The following is a 21,870-nucleotide window of genomic DNA, read 5'->3' on the forward strand; positions in this document are numbered from 1 at the left end:
CATTAGTGACTTTATATATTTGATGGTCCAGGATCAACATTAGTGACTTTATATATTTGATGGTCCAGGATCAACATTAGTGACTTTATATATTTGATGGTCCAGGATCAACATTAGTGACTTTATATATTTGATGGTCCAGGATCAACATTAGTGACTTTATAAATTAGATGGTCCAGGATCAACATTAGTAAACTTATAAATTTGATGGTCCAGGATCAACATTAGTGACTTCATAAATTTGATGGTCCAGGATCAACATTAGTGACTTTATATATTTGATGGTCCAGGATCAACATTAGTGACTTTATATATTTGATGGTCCAGGATCAACATTAGTGACTTTATAAATTAAATGGTCCAGGATCAACATTAGTGACTTTATAAATTTGATGGTCCAGGATCAACATTATTGACTTTATATATTTGATGGTCCAGGATCAACATTAGTGACTTTATATATTTGATGGTCCAGGATCAACATTAGTGACTTTATATATTTGATGGTCCAGGATCAACATTAGTAAACTCATAAATTTGATGGTCCAGGATCAACATTAGTGACTTTATAAATTAGATGGTCCAGGATCAACATTAGTGACTTTATATAGTTGATGGTACAGGATCAACATTAGTGACTTTATATATTTGATGGTCCAGGATCAACAATAGTGACTTTATATATTTGATGGTCCAGGATCAACATTAGTGACTTTATAAATTTGATGGTCCAGGATCAACATTAGTAAACTTATAAATTTGATGGTCCAGGATCAACATTAGTGACTTCATAAATTTGATGGTCCAGGATCAACGTTAGTGACTTTATAAATTTGATGGTTCAGGATCAACATTAGTGACTTTATATATTTGATGGTCCAGGATCAACATTAGTGACTTTATATATTTGATGGTCCAGGATCAACATTAGTGACTTTATATATTTGATGGTCCAGGATCAACATTAGTGACTTTATATATTTGATGGTCCAGGATCAACATTAGTGACTTTATAAATTAGATGGTCCAGGATCAACATTAGTAAACTTATAAATTTGATGGTCCAGGATCAACATTAGTGACTTCATAAATTTGATGGTCCAGGATCAACATTAGTGACTTTATATATTTGATGGTCCAGGATCAACATTAGTGACTTTATATATTTGATGGTCCAGGATCAACATTAGTGACTTTATAAATTAAATGGTCCAGGATCAACATTAGTGACTTCATATAATTGATGGTCCAGGATCAACATTAGTAAACTTATAAATTTGATGGTCCAGGATCAACATTAGTGACTTCATAAATTTGATTGTCCAGGATCAACATTAATGACTTTATATATTTGATGGTCCAGGATCAACATTAGTGACTTCATAAATTTGATGGTCCAGGATCAACATTAGTGAACTTATAAATTTGATGGTCCAGGATCAACATTAGTAAACTTATAAATTTGATGGTCCAGGATCAACATTAGTGACTTCATAAATTTGATTGTCCAGGATCAACATTAATGACTTTATATATTTGATGGTCCAGGATCAACATTAGTGACTTCATAAATTTGATGGTCCAGGATCAACATTAGTGAACTTATAAATTTGATGGTCCAGGATCAACATTAGTGACTTTATATATTTGATGGTCCAGGATCAACATTAGTGAACTTATTAATTTGATGGTCCAGGATCAACATTAGTGACTTTATATATTTGATGGTCCAGGATCAACATTAGTGACTTTATATATTTGATGGTCCAGGATCAACATTGATGAAATGATGAATTTGATGGTCCAGGATCAACATTAGAGACCTTATAAATTTGATGGTCCAGGATCAACATTAGTAAACTCATACATTTGATGGTCCAGGATCAACATTAGTGACTTTATAAATTAGATGGTCCAGGATCAACATTAGTGACTTTATAAATTTGATGGTCCAGGATCAACATTACTGACTTCATAAATTTGATGGTCCAGGATCAACATTAGTGACTTTATATATTTGATGGTCCAGGATCAACATTAGTAAACTCATAAATTTGATGGTCCAGGATCAACATTAGTGACTTCATAAATTTGATGGTGCAGGATCAACATTAATGAATTGATGAATTTGATGGTCCAGGATCAACATTAGAGACTTTATAAATTTGATGGTCCAGGATCAACATAAGTGACTTTATATATTTGATGGTCCAGGATCAACATTAGTGACTTTATATATTTGATGGTCCAGGATCAACATTAGTAAACTCATAAATTTGATGGTCCAGGATCAACAATAGTGACTTTATAAATTTGATGGTCCAGGATCAACATTAGTAAACTCATAAATTTGATGGTCCAGGATCAACATTAGTGACTTTATACATTTGATGGTCCAGGATCAACATTAGTGACTTTATAAATTAGATGGTCCAGGATCAACATTAGTGACTTTATATATTTGATGGTCCAGGATCAACATTAGTGACTTTATATATTTGATGGTTCAGGTTCAACATTGGTGACTTCATAAATTTGATGGTCCAGGATCAACATTAGTGACTTTATAAATTTGATGGTCCAGGATCAACATTAGTAAACTCATAAATTTGAAGGTCCAGGATCAACATTAGTGACTTTATACATTTGATGGTCCAGGATCAACATTAGTGACTTTATAAATTAGATGGTCCAGGATCAACATTAGTAAACTCATAAATTTGATGGTCCAGGATCAACATTAGTGAACTTATAAATTTGATGGTCCAGGATCAACATTAGTGACTTCATAAATTTGATGGTCCAGGATCAACATTAGTAAACTTATAAATTTGATGGTCCAGGATCAACATTAGTGACTTTATATATTTGATGGTCCAGGATCAACATTAGTGAACTTATAAATTAGATGGTCCAGGATCAACATTAGTGACTTCATAAATTTGATGGTGCAGGATCAACATTAGAGACTTTATAAATTTGATGGTCCAGGATCAACATTATTGACTTTATAAATTTGATGGTCCAGGATCAACATTAGTGACTTTATATATTTGATGGTCCAGGATCAACATTAGTGACTTTATAAATTAGATGGTCCAGGATCAACTTTAGTGACTTTATAAATTTGATGGTCCAGGATCAACATTAGTGACTTTATATATTTGATGGTCCAGGATCAACATTTGTGACTTTATATATTTGATGGTCCAGGATCAACATTAGTGACTTTATATATTTGATGGTCCAGGATCAACATTAGTGACTTTATATATTTGATGGTCCAGGATCAACATTAGTGACTTTATATATTTGATGGTCCAGGATCAACATTAGTGACTTTATATATTTGATGGTCCAGGATCAACATTAGTGACTTTATATATTTGATGGTCCAGGATCAACATTAGTGACTTTATATATTTGATGGTCCAGGATCAACATTAGTGACTTTATATATTTGATGGTCCAGGATCAACATTAGTGACTTTATATATTTGATGGTCCAGGATCAACATTAGTGACTTTATAAATTTGATGGTCCAGGATCAACATTAGTGAACTTATAAATTTGATGGTCCAGGATCAACATTAGTGACTTCATAAATTTGATGGTCCAGGATCAACATTAGTGACTTTATAAATTTGATGGTCCAGGATCAACATTAGTGACTTTATATATTTGATGGTCCAGGATCAACATTAGTGACTTTATATATTTGATGGTCCAGGATCAACATTAGTGACTTTATATATTTGATGGTCCAGGATCAACATTAGTGACTTTATATATTTGATGGTCCAGGATCAACATTAGTGACTTTATAAATTTGATGGTCCAGGATCAACATTAGTAAACTTATAAATTTGATGGTCCAGGATCAACATTAGTGACTTTATATATTTGATGGTCCAGGATCAACATTAGTGACTTTATAAATTTGATGGTCCAGGATCAACATTAGTGACTTTATATATTTGATGGTCCAGGATCAACATTAGTGACTTTATATATTTGATGGTCCAGGATCAACATTAGTGACTTTATAAATTTGATGGTTTAGGATCAACTTTAGTAAACTTATAAATTTGATGGTCCAGGATCAACATTAGTGACTTAATAAATTTGATGGTCCAGGATCAACATTAGTGACTTTATATATTTGATGGTCCAGGATCAACATTAGTGACTTTATATATTTGATGGTCCAGGATCAACATTAGTGACTTTATATATTTGATGGTCCAGGATCAACATCAACATTAGTGACTTTATAAATTTGATGGTCCAGGATCAACATTAGTGAACTTATTAATTTGATGGTCCAGGATCAACATTAGTGACTTTATATATTTGATGGTCCAGGATCAACATTAGTGACTTTATATATTTGATGGTCCAGGATCAACATTAGTGACTTTATATATTTGATGGTCCAGGATCAACATTAGTGACTTTATATATTTGATGGTCCAGGATCAACATTAGTGACTTCATAAATTTGATGGTCCAGGATCAACATTAGTGACTTTATAAATTTGATGGTCCAGGATCAACATTATTGAACTTATTAATTTGATGGTCCAGGATCAACATTAGTGACTTTATATATTTGATGGTCCAGGATCAACATTAGTAAACTCATAAATTTGATGGACCAGGATCAACATTAGTGAACTTATAAATTAGATGGTCCAGGATCAACATTAGTGACTTCATAAATTTGATGGTACAGGATCAACATTGATGAATTGATGAATTTGATGGTCCAGGATCAACATTAGAGACTTTATAAATTTGATGGTCCAGGATCAACATTAGTGACTTTATATATTTGATGGTCCAGGATCAACATTAGTAAACTCATAAATTTGATGGTCCAGGATCAACATTTGTGACTTTATAAATTAGATGGTCCAGGATCAACATTAGTGACTTTATATAATTGATGGTCCAGGATCAACATTAGTGACTTTATATAATTGATGGTCCAGGATCAACATTAGTAAACTCATAAATTTGATGGTCCAGGATCAACATTAGTGACTTTATATAATTGATGGTCCAGGATCAACATTAGTGACTTTATATATTTGATGGTCCAGGATCAACATTAGTGACTTTATATATTTGATGGTCCAGGATCAACATTAGTAAACTCATAAATTTTTATGGTCCAGGATCAACATTAGTGAACTTATAAATTAGATGGTCCAGGATCAACATTAGTGACTTCATAAATTTTATGGTACAGGATCAACATTAATGAATTGATGAATTTGATGGTCCAGGATCAACATTAGAGACTTTATAAATTTGATGGTCCAGGATCAACATTAGTGACTTTATATATTTGATGGTCCAGGATCAACATTAGTGACTTTATATAATTGATGGTCCAGGATCAACATTAGTGACTTTATATAATTAATGGTCCAGGATCAACATTAGTAAACTCATAAATTTGATGGTCCAGGATCAACATTAGTGAACTTATATGTTAGATGGTCCAGGATCAACATTAGTGACTTTATATAATTGATGGTCCAGGATCAACATTAGTGACTTTATATATTTGATGGTCCAGGATCAACATTAGTAAACTCATAAATTTGATGGTCCAGGATCAACAATAGTGACTTTATATATTCGATGGTCCAGGATCAACATTAGTGACTTTATAAATTTGATGGTCCAGGATCAACATTAGTAAACTTATAAATTTGATGGTCCAGGATCAACATTAGTGACTTCATAAATTTGATGGTCCAGGATCAACATTAGTGACTTTATAAATTTGATGGTCCAGGATCAACATTAGTGACTTTATAAATTTGATGGTCCAGGATCAACATTAGTAAACTTATATATTTGATGGTCCAGGATCAACATTAGTGACTTCATAAATTTGATGGTCCAGGATCAACATTAGTAAACTTATAAATTTGATGGTCCAGGATCAACATTAGTGACTTTATATATTTGATGGTCCAGGATCAACATTTGTGACTTTATAAGTTTGATGGTCCAGGATCAACATTAGTGACTTTATATATTTGATGGTCCAGGATCAACATTAGTGACTTTATATATTTGATGGTCCAGGATCAACATTAGTGACTTTATAAATTAGATGGTCCAGGATCAACATTAGTAAACTTATAAATTTGATGGTCCAGGATCAACATTAGTGACTTTATAAATTAGATGGTCCAGGATCAACATTAGTAAACTTGTGAATTTGATGGTCCAGGATCAACATTAGTGACTTTATAAATTAGATGGTCCAGGATCAACATTAGTAAACTTATAAATTAGATGGTCCAGGATCAACATTAGTAAACTTGTGAATTTGATGGTCCAGGATCAACATTAGTGACTTTATAAATTAGATGGTCCAGGATCAACATTAGTAAACTCATAAATTTGATGGTCCAGGATCAACATTAGTGACTTTATATATTTGATGGTCCAGGATCAACATTAGTAAACTCATAAATTTGATGGTCCAGGATCAACATTTGTGACTTTATAAATTAGATGGTCCAGGATCAACATTAGTGACTTTATATAATTGATGGTCCAGGATCAACATTAGTGACTTTATATAATTGATGGTCCAGGATCAACATTAGTAAACTCATAAATTTGATGGTCCAGGATCAACATTAGTGACTTTATATAATTGATGGTCCAGGATCAACATTAGTGACTTTATATATTTGATGGTCCAGGATCAACATTAGTGACTTTATATATTTGATGGTCCAGGATCAACATTAGTAAACTCATAAATTTTTATGGTCCAGGATCAACATTAGTGAACTTATAAATTAGATGGTCCAGGATCAACATTAGTGACTTCATAAATTTTATGGTACAGGATCAACATTAATGAATTGATGAATTTGATGGTCCAGGATCAACATTAGAGACTTTATAAATTTGATGGTCCAGGATCAACATTAGTGACTTTATATATTTGATGGTCCAGGATCAACATTAGTGACTTTATATAATTGATGGTCCAGGATCAACATTAGTGACTTTATATAATTAATGGTCCAGGATCAACATTAGTAAACTCATAAATTTGATGGTCCAGGATCAACATTAGTGAACTTATATGTTAGATGGTCCAGGATCAACATTAGTGACTTTATATAATTGATGGTCCAGGATCAACATTAGTGACTTTATATATTTGATGGTCCAGGATCAACATTAGTAAACTCATAAATTTGATGGTCCAGGATCAACAATAGTGACTTTATATATTCGATGGTCCAGGATCAACATTAGTGACTTTATAAATTTGATGGTCCAGGATCAACATTAGTAAACTTATAAATTTGATGGTCCAGGATCAACATTAGTGACTTCATAAATTTGATGGTCCAGGATCAACATTAGTGACTTTATAAATTTGATGGTCCAGGATCAACATTAGTGACTTTATAAATTTGATGGTCCAGGATCAACATTAGTAAACTTATATATTTGATGGTCCAGGATCAACATTAGTGACTTCATAAATTTGATGGTCCAGGATCAACATTAGTAAACTTATAAATTTGATGGTCCAGGATCAACATTAGTGACTTTATATATTTGATGGTCCAGGATCAACATTTGTGACTTTATAAGTTTGATGGTCCAGGATCAACATTAGTGACTTTATATATTTGATGGTCCAGGATCAACATTAGTGACTTTATATATTTGATGGTCCAGGATCAACATTAGTGACTTTATAAATTAGATGGTCCAGGATCAACATTAGTAAACTTATAAATTTGATGGTCCAGGATCAACATTAGTGACTTTATAAATTAGATGGTCCAGGATCAACATTAGTAAACTTGTGAATTTGATGGTCCAGGATCAACATTAGTGACTTTATAAATTAGATGGTCCAGGATCAACATTAGTAAACTTATAAATTAGATGGTCCAGGATCAACATTAGTAAACTTGTGAATTTGATGGTCCAGGATCAACATTAGTGACTTTATAAATTAGATGGTCCAGGATCAACATTAGTAAACTCATAAATTTGATGGTCCAGGATCAACATTAGTGACTTTATATATTTGATGGTCCAGGATCAACATTCGGACTTTATATATTCGATGCTCCAGGATCAACATTAGTAAACTTATAAATTTAATGGTCCAGGATCAACATTAGTGACTTTATAAATTTGATGGTCCAGGATCAACATTAGTAAACTCATAAATTTGATGGTCCAGGATCAACATTAGTGAACTTATATATTTAATGGTCCAGGATCAACATTAGTGACTTTATAAATTAGATGGTCCAGGATCAACATTAGTGACTTTATAAATTTGATGGTCCAGGATCAACATTATTGACTTTATATATTTGATGGTCCAGGATCAACATTAGTGACTTTATATATTTGATGGTCCAGGATCAACATTAGTGACTTTATATATTTGATGGTCCAGGATCAACATTAGTAAACTCATAAATTTGATGGTCCAGGATCAACATTAGTGACTTTATAAATTAGATGGTCCAGGATCAACATTAGTGACTTTATATAGTTGATGGTACAGGATCAACATTAGTGACTTTATATATTTGATGGTCCAGGATCAACAATAGTGACTTTATATATTTGATGGTCCAGGATCAACATTAGTGACTTTATAAATTTGATGGTCCAGGATCAACATTAGTAAACTTATAAATTTGATGGTCCAGGATCAACATTAGTGACTTCATAAATTTGATGGTCCAGGATCAACGTTAGTGACTTTATAAATTTGATGGTTCAGGATCAACATTAGTGACTTTATATATTTGATGGTCCAGGATCAACATTAGTGACTTTATATATTTGATGGTCCAGGATCAACATTAGTGACTTTATATATTTGATGGTCCAGGATCAACATTAGTGACTTTATATATTTGATGGTCCAGGATCAACATTAGTGACTTTATAAATTAGATGGTCCAGGATCAACATTAGTAAACTTATAAATTTGATGGTCCAGGATCAACATTAGTGACTTCATAAATTTGATGGTCCAGGATCAACATTAGTGACTTTATATATTTGATGGTCCAGGATCAACATTAGTGACTTTATATATTTGATGGTCCAGGATCAACATTAGTGACTTTATAAATTAAATGGTCCAGGATCAACATTAGTGACTTTATAAATTTGATGGTCCAGGATCAACATTATTGACTTTATATATTTGATGGTCCAGGATCAACATTAGTGACTTTATATATTTGATGGTCCAGGATCAACATTAGTGACTTTATATATTTGATGGTCCAGGATCAACATTAGTAAACTCATAAATTTGATGGTCCAGGATCAACATTAGTGACTTTATAAATTAGATGGTCCAGGATCAACATTAGTGACTTTATATAGTTGATGGTACAGGATCAACATTAGTGACTTTATATATTTGATGGTCCAGGATCAACAATAGTGACTTTATATATTTGATGGTCCAGGATCAACATTAGTGACTTTATAAATTTGATGGTCCAGGATCAACATTAGTAAACTTATAAATTTGATGGTCCAGGATCAACATTAGTGACTTCATAAATTTGATGGTCCAGGATCAACGTTAGTGACTTTATAAATTTGATGGTTCAGGATCAACATTAGTGACTTTATATATTTGATGGTCCAGGATCAACATTAGTGACTTTATATATTTGATGGTCCAGGATCAACATTAGTGACTTTATATATTTGATGGTCCAGGATCAACATTAGTGACTTTATATATTTGATGGTCCAGGATCAACATTAGTGACTTTATAAATTAGATGGTCCAGGATCAACATTAGTAAACTTATAAATTTGATGGTCCAGGATCAACATTAGTGACTTCATAAATTTGATGGTCCAGGATCAACATTAGTGACTTTATATATTTGATGGTCCAGGATCAACATTAGTGACTTTATATATTTGATGGTCCAGGATCAACATTAGTGACTTTATAAATTAAATGGTCCAGGATCAACATTAGTGACTTCATATAATTGATGGTCCAGGATCAACATTAGTAAACTTATAAATTTGATGGTCCAGGATCAACATTAGTGACTTCATAAATTTGATTGTCCAGGATCAACATTAATGACTTTATATATTTGATGGTCCAGGATCAACATTAGTGACTTCATAAATTTGATGGTCCAGGATCAACATTAGTGAACTTATAAATTTGATGGTCCAGGATCAACATTAGTAAACTTATAAATTTGATGGTCCAGGATCAACATTAGTGACTTCATAAATTTGATTGTCCAGGATCAACATTAATGACTTTATATATTTGATGGTCCAGGATCAACATTAGTGACTTCATAAATTTGATGGTCCAGGATCAACATTAGTGAACTTATAAATTTGATGGTCCAGGATCAACATTAGTGACTTTATATATTTGATGGTCCAGGATCAACATTAGTGAACTTATTAATTTGATGGTCCAGGATCAACATTAGTGACTTTATATATTTGATGGTCCAGGATCAACATTAGTGACTTTATATATTTGATGGTCCAGGATCAACATTGATGAAATGATGAATTTGATGGTCCAGGATCAACATTAGAGACCTTATAAATTTGATGGTCCAGGATCAACATTAGTAAACTCATACATTTGATGGTCCAGGATCAACATTAGTGACTTTATAAATTAGATGGTCCAGGATCAACATTAGTGACTTTATAAATTTGATGGTCCAGGATCAACATTACTGACTTCATAAATTTGATGGTCCAGGATCAACATTAGTGACTTTATATATTTGATGGTCCAGGATCAACATTAGTAAACTCATAAATTTGATGGTCCAGGATCAACATTAGTGACTTCATAAATTTGATGGTGCAGGATCAACATTAATGAATTGATGAATTTGATGGTCCAGGATCAACATTAGAGACTTTATAAATTTGATGGTCCAGGATCAACATAAGTGACTTTATATATTTGATGGTCCAGGATCAACATTAGTGACTTTATATATTTGATGGTCCAGGATCAACATTAGTAAACTCATAAATTTGATGGTCCAGGATCAACAATAGTGACTTTATAAATTTGATGGTCCAGGATCAACATTAGTAAACTCATAAATTTGATGGTCCAGGATCAACATTAGTGAACTTATAAATTTGATGGTCCAGGATCAACATTAGTGACTTTATAAATTTGATGGTCCAGGATCAACATTAGTGACTTTATAAATTTGATGGTCCAGGATCAACATTAGTAAACTCATAAATTTGATGGTCCAGGATCAACAATAGTGACTTTATATATTTGATGGTCCAGGATCAACATTAGTGACTTCATAAATTTGATGGTCCAGGATCAACATTAGTAAACTTTTAAATTTGATGGTCCAGGATCAACATTAGTGACTTCATAAATTTGATGGTCCAGGATCAACATTAGTGACTTTATAAATTTGATGGTCTAGGATCAACATTAGTGACTTTATATATTTGATGGTCCAGGATCAACATTAGTAAACTTATATATTTGATGGTCCAGGATCAACATTAGTGACTTCATAAATTTGATGGTCTAGGATCAACATTAGTGACTTTATATATTTGATGGTCCAGGATCAACATTAGTGACTATATATATTTGATGGTCCAGGATCAACATTAGTGACTTTATATATTTGATGGTCCAGGATCAACATTAGTAAACTTATAAATTTGATGGTCCAGGATCAACATTAGTGACTTTATATATTTGATGGTCCAGGATCAACATTAGTGACTTCATAAATTTGATGGTCCAGGATCAACATTAGTAAACTTATAAATTTGATGGTCCAGGATCAACATTAGTGACTTTATAAATTTGAAGGTCCAGGATCAACATTAGTGAACTTATTAATTTGATGGTCCAGGATCAACATTAGTGACTTCATAAATTTGATGGTCCAGGATCAACATTAGTAAACTTATAAATTTGATGGTCCAGGATCAACATTAGTGACTTCATAAATTTGATGGTCCAGGATCAACATTAGTAAACTTATAAATTTGATGGTCCAGGATCAACATTAGTGACTTTATAAATTTGATGGTCCAGGATCAACATTAGTGACTTTATATATTTGATGGTGGAGGATCAACATTAGTGACTTTATATATTTGATGGTCCAGGATCAACATTAATGAATTGATGAATTTGATGGTCCAGGATCAACATTAGAGACTTTATAAATTTGATGGTCCAGGATCAACATTAATGAATTGATGAATTTGATGGTCCAGGATCAACATTAGTGACTTTATAAATTTGATGGCCCAGGATCAACATTAGTGACTTTATATATTTGATGGTCCAGGATCAACATTTGTGACTTTATAAGTTTGATGGTCCAGGATCAACATTAGTAACTTTTTATATTTGATGGTCCAGGATCAACATTAGTGACTTTATAAATTTGATGGTCCAGGATCAACATTAGTGACTTTATAAATTAGATGGTCCAGGATCAACATTAGTGACTTTATATATTTGATGGTCCAGGATCAACATTTGTGACTTTATAAGTTTGATGGTCCAGGATCAACATTAGTAACTTTTTATATTTGATGGTCCAGGATCAACATTAGTGACTTTATAAATTTGATGGTCCAGGATCAACATTAGTGACTTTATAAATTAGATGGTCCAGGATCAACATTAGTGACTTTATAAATTTGATGGTCCAGGATCAACATTAGTGACTTTATATATTTGATGGTCCAGGATCAACATTTGTGACTTTATATATTTGATGGTCCAGGATCAACATTAGTGACTTTATATATTTGATGGTCCAGGATCAACATTAGTGACTTTATAAATTTGATGGTCCAGGATCAACATTAGTAAACTTCATAAATTTGATGGTCCAGGATCAACATTAGTGACTTTATAAATTTGATGGTCCAGGATCAACATTAGTAAACTCATAAATTTGATGGTCCAGGATCAACATTAGTGACTTTATATATTTGATGGTCCAGGATCAACATTAGTGAACTTATAAATTAGATGGTCCAGGATCAACATTAGTGACTTTATAAATTAGATGGTCCAGGATCAACATTAGTGACTTTATATAATTGATGGTCCAGGATCAACATTAGTGACTTTATATAATTAATGGTCCAGGATCAACATTAGTAAACTCATAAATTTGATGGTCCAGGATCAACATTAGTGAACTTGTATGTTAGATGGTCCAGGATCAACATTAGTGACTTTATATAATTGATGGTCCAGGATCAACATTAGTGACTTTATATATTTGATGGTCCAGGATCAACATTAGTGACTTTATATATTTGATGGTCCAGGATCAACATTAGTAAACTCATAAATTTGATGGTCCAGGATCAACAATAGTGACTTTATATATTTGATGGTCCAGGATCAACATTAGTGACTTTATAAATTTGATGGTCCAGGATCAACATTAGTAAACTTATAAATTTGATGGTCCAGGATCAACATTAGTGACTTCATAAATTTGATGGTCCAGGATCAACATTAGTGACTTTATAAATTTGATGGTCCAGGATCAACATTAGTGACTTTATATATTTGATGGTCCAGGATCAACATTAGTGACTTTATAAATTAGATGGTCCAGGATCAACATTAGTAAACTTATAAATTTGATGGTCCAGGATCAACATTAGTGACTTTATATATTTGATGGTCCAGGATCAACATTAGTGACTTCATAAATTTGATGGTCCAGGATCAACATTAGTAAACTTATAAATTTGATGGTCCAGGATCAACATTAGTGACTTTATATATTTGATGGTCCAGGATCAACATTAGTAAACTCATAAATTTGATGGTCCAGGATCAACATTAGTAAACTTATAAATTTGATGGTCCAGGATCAACATTAGTAAACTTCATAAATTTGATGGTCCAGGATCAACATTAGTAAACTTCATAAATTTGATGGTCCAGGATCAACATTAGTGACTTTATATATTTGATGGTCCAGGATCAACATTAGTGACTTTATAAATTTGATGGTCCAGGATCAACATTAGTAAACTCATAAATTTGATGGTCCAGGATCAACATTAGTGACTTTATATATTTGATGGTCCAGGATCAACATTAGTGACTTTATATATTTGATGGTCCAGGATCAACATTAGTAAACTCATAAATTTGATGGTCCAGGATCAACATTAGTGAACTTATAAATTAGATGGTCCAGGATCAACATTAGTGACTTTATATAATTGATGGTCCAGGATCAACATTAGTAAACTCATAAATTTGATGGTCCAGGATCAACATTAGTGAACTTATATGTTAGATGGTCCAGGATCAACATTAGTGACTTTATATAATTGATGGTCCAGGATCAACATTAGTGACTTTATATATTTGATGGTCCAGGATCAACATTAGTGACTTTATATATTTGATGGTCCAGGATCAACATTAGTAAACTCATAAATTTGATGGTCCAGGATCAACATTAGTGACTTTATAAATTAGATGGTCCAGGATCAACATTAGTGACTTTATATAATTGATGGTCCAGGATCAACATTAGTAAACTCATAAATTTGATGGTCCAGGATCAACATTAGTGAACTTATATGTTAGATGGTCCAGGATCAACATTAGTGACTTTATATAATTGATGGTCCAGGATCAACATTAGTGACTTTATATATTTGATGGTCCAGGATCAACATTAGTGACTTTATATATTTGATGGTCCAGGATCAACATTAGTAAACTCATAAATTTGATGGTCCAGGATCAACAATAGTGACTTTATATATTTGATGGTCCAGGATCAACATTAGTGACTTTATAAATTTGATGGTCCAGGATCAACATTAGTAAACTTATAAATTTGATGGTCCAGGATCAACATTAGTGACTTCATAAATTTGATGGTCCAGGATCAACATTAGTGACTTTATAAATTTGATGGTCCAGGATCAACATTAGTGACTTTATATATGTGATGGTCCAGGATCAACATTAGTGACTTTATAAATTAGATGGTCCAGGATCAACATTAGTAAACTTATAAATTTGATGGTCCAGGATCAACATTAGTGACTTTATATATTTGATGGTCCAGGATCAACATTAGTGACTTTATAAATTTGATGGTCCAGGATCAACATAAGTAAACTTATAAATTTGATGGTCCAGGATCAACATTAGTGACTTTATAAATTTGATGGTCCAGGATCAACATTAGTGACTTTATAAATTTGATGGTCCAGGATCAACATTAGTGACTTTATATATTTGATGGTCCAGGATCAACATTAGTGACTTTATATATTTGATGGTCCAGGATAAACATTAGTGACTTTATAAATTAGATGGTCCAGGATCAACATTAGTGACTATATATATTTGATGGTCCAGGATCAACATTAGTGACTTTTTATATTTGATGGTCCAGGATCAACATTAGTGACTTTATAAATTTGATGGTCCAGGATCAACATTTGTGACTTTATAAGTTTGATGGTCCAGGATCAACATTAGTGACTTTATAAATTAGATGGTCGAGGATCAACATTAGTGACTATATATATTTGATGGTCCAGGATCAACATTAGTGACTTTATAAATTTGATGGTCCAGGATCAACATTTGTGACTTTATAAGTTTGATGGTCCAGGATCAACATTAGTGACTTTATATATTTGATGGTCCAGGATCAACATTAGTGACTTTATATATTTGATGGTCCAGGATCAACATTAGTGACTTTATATATTTGATGGTCCAGGATCAACATTAGTGACTTTATAAATTTGATGGTCCAGGATCAACAATAGTAAACTTCATAAATTTGATGGTCCAGGATCAACATTAGTGACTTTATATATTTGATGGTCCAGGATCAACATAAGTGACTTTATAAATTTGATGGTCCAGGATCAACATTAGTAAACTCATAAATTTGATGGTCCAGGATCAACATTAGTGACTTTATATATTTGATGGTCCAGGATCAACATTAGTGACTTTATATATTTGATGGTCCAGGATCAACATTAGTAAACTCATAAATTTGATGGTCCAGGATCAACATTAGTGAACTTATAAATTAGATGGTCCAGGATCAACATTAGTGACTTCATAAATTTGATGGTACAGGATCAACATTAATGAATTGATGAATTTGATGGTCCAGGATCAACATTAGAGACTTTATAAATTTGATGGTCCAGGATCAACATTAGTGACTTTATATATTTGATGGTCCAGGATCAACATTAGTAAACTCATAAATTTGATGGTCCAGGATCAACATTAGTGACTTTATAAATTAGATGGTCCAGGATCAACATTAGTGACTTTATATAATTAATGGTCCAGGATCAACATTAGTAAACTCATAAATTTGATGGTCCAGGATCAACATTAGTGAACTTATAAATTAGATGGTCCAGGATCAACATTAGTGACTTTATATAATTGATGGTCCAGGATCAACATTAGTGACTTTATATATTTGATGGTCCAGGATCAACATTAGTGACTTTATATATTTGATGGTCCAGGATCAACATTAGTAAACTCATAAATTTGATGGTCCAGGATCAACATTAGTGAACTTATGAATTAGATGGTCCAGGATCAACATTAGTGACTTTATAAATTTGATGGTCCAGAATCAACATTAGTAAACTCATAAATTAGATGGTCCAGGATCAACATTAGTGACTTTATAAATTAGATGGTCCAGGATCAACATTAGTGACTTCATAAATTTGATGGTCCAGGATCAACATTAGTGACTTTATATATTTGATGGTCCAGGATCAACATCAACATTAGTGACTTTATATATTTGATGGTCCAGGATCAACATTAGTGACTTTATATATTTGATGGTCCAGGATCAACATTAGTGACTTTATATATTTGATGGTCCAGGATCAACATTAGTGACTTTATATATTTGATGGTCCAGGATCAACATTAGTGACTTTATAAATTTGATGGTCCAGGATCAACATTAGTGACTTTATATATTTGATGGTCCAGGATCAACATTAGTAAACTCATAAATTTGATGGTCCAGGATCAACATTAGTGAAATTATAAATTAGATGGTCCAGGATCAACATTAGTGACTTCATAAATTTGATGGTGCAGGATCAACATTAATGAATTGATGAATTTGATGGTCCAGGATCAACATTAGAGACTTTATAAATTTGATGGTCCAGGATCAACATTAGTGACTTTATATATTTGATGGTCCAGGATCAACATTAGTAAACTCATAAATTTGATGGTCCAGGATCAACATGAGTGACTTTATAAATTAGATGGTCCAGGATCAACATTAGTGACTTTATAAATTTGATGGTCCAGGATCAACATTAGTGACTTTATATATTTGATGGTCCAGGATCAACATTAGTAAACTCATAAATTTGATGGTCCAGGATCAACATTAGTGACTTTATATATTTGATGGTCCAGGATCAACATTAGTGACTTCATAAATTTGATGGTCCAGGATCAACATTAGTGACTTTATAAATTTGATGGTCCAGGATCAACATTAGTGACTTCATAAATTTGATGGTCCAGGATCAACATTAGTGACTTTATATATTTAATGGTCCAGGATCAACATTAGTGACTTTATATATTTGATGGTCCAGGATCAACATTAGTGACTTTATAAATTAGATGGTCCAGGATCAACATTAGTGACTTTATATATTTGATGGTCCAGGATCAACATTAGTGACTTTATAAATTATATGGTCCAGGATCAACATTAGTAAACTTATAAATTTGATGGTCCAGGATCAACATTAGTGACTTCATAAATCTGATGGTCCAGGATCAACATTAGTGACTTTATATATTTGATGGTCCAGGATCAACATTAGTGACTTTATATATTTGATGGTCCGGGATCAACATTAGTGACTTCATAAATTTGATGGTCCAGGATCAACATTAGTGAACTTATTAATTTGATGGTCCAGGATCAACATTAGTGACTTTATAAATTTGATGGTCAATGATCAACATTAGTGAACTTATTAATTTGATGGTCCAGGATCAACATTAGGGACTTTATATAGTTGATGGTCCAGGATCAACATTAGTGACTTTATAAATTTGATGGTCCAGGATCAACATTAGAGACTTTATAAATTTGATGGTCCAGGATCAACATTAATGAATTGATGAATTTGATGGTCCAGGATCAACATTAGTGACTTTATAAATTTGATGGTCCAGGATCAACATTAGTGACTTTATATATTTGATGGTCCAGGATCAACATTAGTAAACTCATAAATTTGATGGTCCAGGATCAACATTAGTGACTTTATAAATTAGATGGTCCAGGATCAACATTAGTGACTTTATAAATTTGATGGTCCAGGATCAACATTAGTGACTTTATATATTTGATGGTCCAGGATCAACATTAGTGACTTTATAAATTTGATGGTCCAGGATCAACATTAGTGAACTCATAAATTTGATGGTCCAGGATCAACATTAGTGACTTCATAAATTTGATGGTCCAGGATCAACATTAGTGACTTTATATATTTGATGGTCCAGGATCAACATTAGTGACTTTATAAATTAGATGGTCCAGGATCAACATTAGTGAACTTATAAATTAGATGGTCCAGGATCAACATTAGTGACTTTATAAATTTGATGGTCCAGGATCAACATTAGTGACTTTATATATTTGATGGTCCAGGATCAACATTTGTGACTTTATAAGTTTGATGGTCCAGGTTCAACATTGGTGACTTCATAAATTTGATGGTCCAGGATCAACATTAGTGACTTTATAAATTTGATGGTCCAGGATCAACATTAGTAAACTCATAAATTTGAAGGTCCAGGATCAACATTAGTGACTTTATACATTTGATGGTCCAGGATCAACATTAGTGACTTTATAAATTAGATGGTCCAGGATCAACATTAGTAAACTCATGAATTTGATGGTCCAGGATCAACATTAGTGAACTTATAAATTTGATCGTCCAGGATCAACATTAGTGACTTCATAAATTTGATGGTCCAGGATCAACATTAGTAAACTTATAAATTTGATGGTCCAGGATCAACATTAGTGACTTCATAAATTTGATGGTGCAGGATCAACATTAATGAATTGATGAATTTGATGGTCCAGGATCAACATTAGAGACTTTATAAATTTGATGGTCCAGGATCAACATTATTGACTTTATAAATTTGATGGTCCAGGATCAACATTAGTGACTTTATAAATTAGATGGTCCAGGATCAACATTAGTGACTTTATAAATTAGATGGTCCAGGATCAACATTAGTGACTTTATATATTTGATGGTCCAGGATCAACATTTGTGACTTTATATATTTGATGGTCCAGGATCAACATTAGTGACTTTATAAATTAGATGGTCCAGGATCAACATTAGTGACTTTATATATTTGATGGTCCAGGATCAACATTTGTGACTTTATAAATTTGATGGTCCAGGATCAACATTAGTGACTTTATAAATTAGATGGTCCAAGATCAACATTAGTGACTTTATATATTTGATGGTCCAGGATCAACATTTGTGACTTTATATATTTGATGGTCCAGGATCAACATTAGTGACTTTATATATTTGATGGTCCAGGATCAACATTAGTGACTTTATAAATTTGATGGTCCAGGATCAACATTAGTGACTTTATATATTTGATGGTCCAGGATCAACATTTGTGACTTTATATATTTGATGGTCCAGGATCAACATTAGTGACTTTATATATTTGATGGTCCAGGATCAACATTAGTGACTTTATATATTTGATGGTCCAGGATCAACATTAGTGACTTTATATATTTGATGGTCCAGGATCAACATTAGTGACTTTATATATTTGATGGTCCAGGATCAACATTAGTGACTTTATATATTTGATGGTCCAGGATCAACATTAGTGACTTTATATATTTGATGGTCCAGGATCAACATTAGTGACTTTATATATTTGATGGTCCAGGATCAACATTAGTGACTTTATATATTTGATGGTCCAGGATCAACATTAGTGACTTTATATATTTGATGGTCCAGGATCAACATTAGTGACTTTATAAATTTGATGGTCCAGGATCAACATTAGTGAACTTATAAATTTGATGGTCCAGGATCAACATTAGTGACTTTATATATTTGATGGTCCAGGATCAACATTAGTGACTTCATAAATTTGATGGTCCAGGATCAACATTAGTGACTTTATAAATTTGATGGTCCAGGATCAACATTAGTGACTTTATATATTTGATGGTCCAGGATCAACATTAGTGACTTTATATATTTGATGGTCCAGGATCAACATTAGTGACTTTATATATTTGATGGTCCAGGATCAACATTAGTGACTTTATATATTTGATGGTCCAGGATCAACATTAGTGACTTTATAAATTTGATGGTCCAGGATCAACATTAGTAAACTTATAAATTTGATGGTCCAGGATCAACATTAGTGACTTTATATATTTGATGGTCCAGGATCAACATTAGTGACTTTATTTGATGGTCCAGGATCAACATTAGTGACTTTATATATTTGATGGTCCAGGATCAACATTAGTGAACTTATAAATTTGATGGTCCAGGATCAACATTAGTGACTTTATAAATTTGATGGTCCAGGATCAACATTAGTGACTTTATAAATTTGATGGTTTAGGATCAACATTAGTAAACTTATAAATTTGATGGTCCAGGATCAACATTAGTGACTTTATATATTTGATGGTTTAGGATCAACATTAGTGACTTTATATATTTGATGGTCCAGGATCAACATTAGTGACTTTATATATTTGATGGTCCAGGATCAACATCAACATTAGTGACTTTATAAATTTGATGGTCCAGGATCAACATTAGTGAACTTATTAATTTGATGGTCCAGGATCAACATTAGTGACTTTATATATTTGATGGTCCAGGATCAACATTAGTGACTTTATATATTTGATGGTCCAGGATCAACATTAGTGACTTTATTTGATGGTCCAGGATCAACATTAGTGACTTTATATATTTGATGGTCCAGGATCAACATTAGTGACTTCATAAATTTGATGGTCCAGGATCAACATTAGTGACTTTATAAATTTGATGGTCCAGGATCAACATTATTGAACTTATTAATTTGATGGTCCAGGATCAACATTAGTGACTTTATATATTTGATGGTCCAGGATCAACATTAGTAAACTCATAAATTTGATGGTCCAGGATCAACATTAGTGAACTTATAAATTAGATGGTCCAGGATCAACATTAGTGACTTCATAAATTTGATGGTACAGGATCAACATTAATGAATTGATGAATTTGATGGTCCAGGATCAACATTAGAGACTTTATAAATTTGATGGTCCAGGATCAACATTAGTGACTTTATATATTTGATGGTCCAGGATCAACATTAGTAAACTCATAAATTTGATGGTCCAGGATCAACATTAGTGACTTTATAAATTAGATGGTCCAGGATCAACATTAGTGACTTTATATAATTGATGGTCCAGGATCAACATTAGTGACTTTATATAATTGATGGTCCAGGATCAACATTAGTAAACTCATAAATTTGATGGTCCAGGATCAACATTAGTGACTTTATATATTTGATGGTCCAGGATCAACATTAGTGACTTTATATATTTGATGGTCCAGGATCAACATTAGTGACTTTATAAATTTGATGGTCCAGGATCAACATTAGTGACTTTATATATTTAATG

General features: G+C 32.4%; 2 long non-coding RNA genes across 4 annotated transcripts in view; one reads left to right on the top strand and one right to left on the bottom strand.

The window, feature by feature from the left end:
* Positions 1–21,870, bottom strand: part of LOC147834368 (uncharacterized) — a 137,336-nt gene that overhangs the window by 99,862 nt on the left and 15,604 nt on the right. The gene's annotated exons all lie outside the window — the stretch shown is intronic.
* LOC147841257 (uncharacterized) lies at positions 2,937–11,358 on the top strand. 2 transcript variants are annotated; one of them, XR_015503808.2, is made up of 5 exons: positions 2,937–4,599; positions 4,786–5,747; positions 5,823–6,265; positions 7,859–8,337; positions 9,079–11,358. It is a non-coding gene; the product is annotated as an uncharacterized LOC147841257 (long non-coding RNA). The 2 variants fall into 2 exon arrangements; XR_015944910.1 differs by lacking the exon at positions 9,079–11,358 and having other exon boundaries at positions 7,859–9,012.

The sequence above is a fragment of the Danio rerio genome, chromosome 12 (assembly GCF_052040795.2).
Source record: "Danio rerio strain M-AB ecotype USA chromosome 12, GRCz13ab, whole genome shotgun sequence".
Taxonomy (NCBI): Eukaryota; Metazoa; Chordata; class Actinopteri; order Cypriniformes; family Danionidae; genus Danio; species Danio rerio.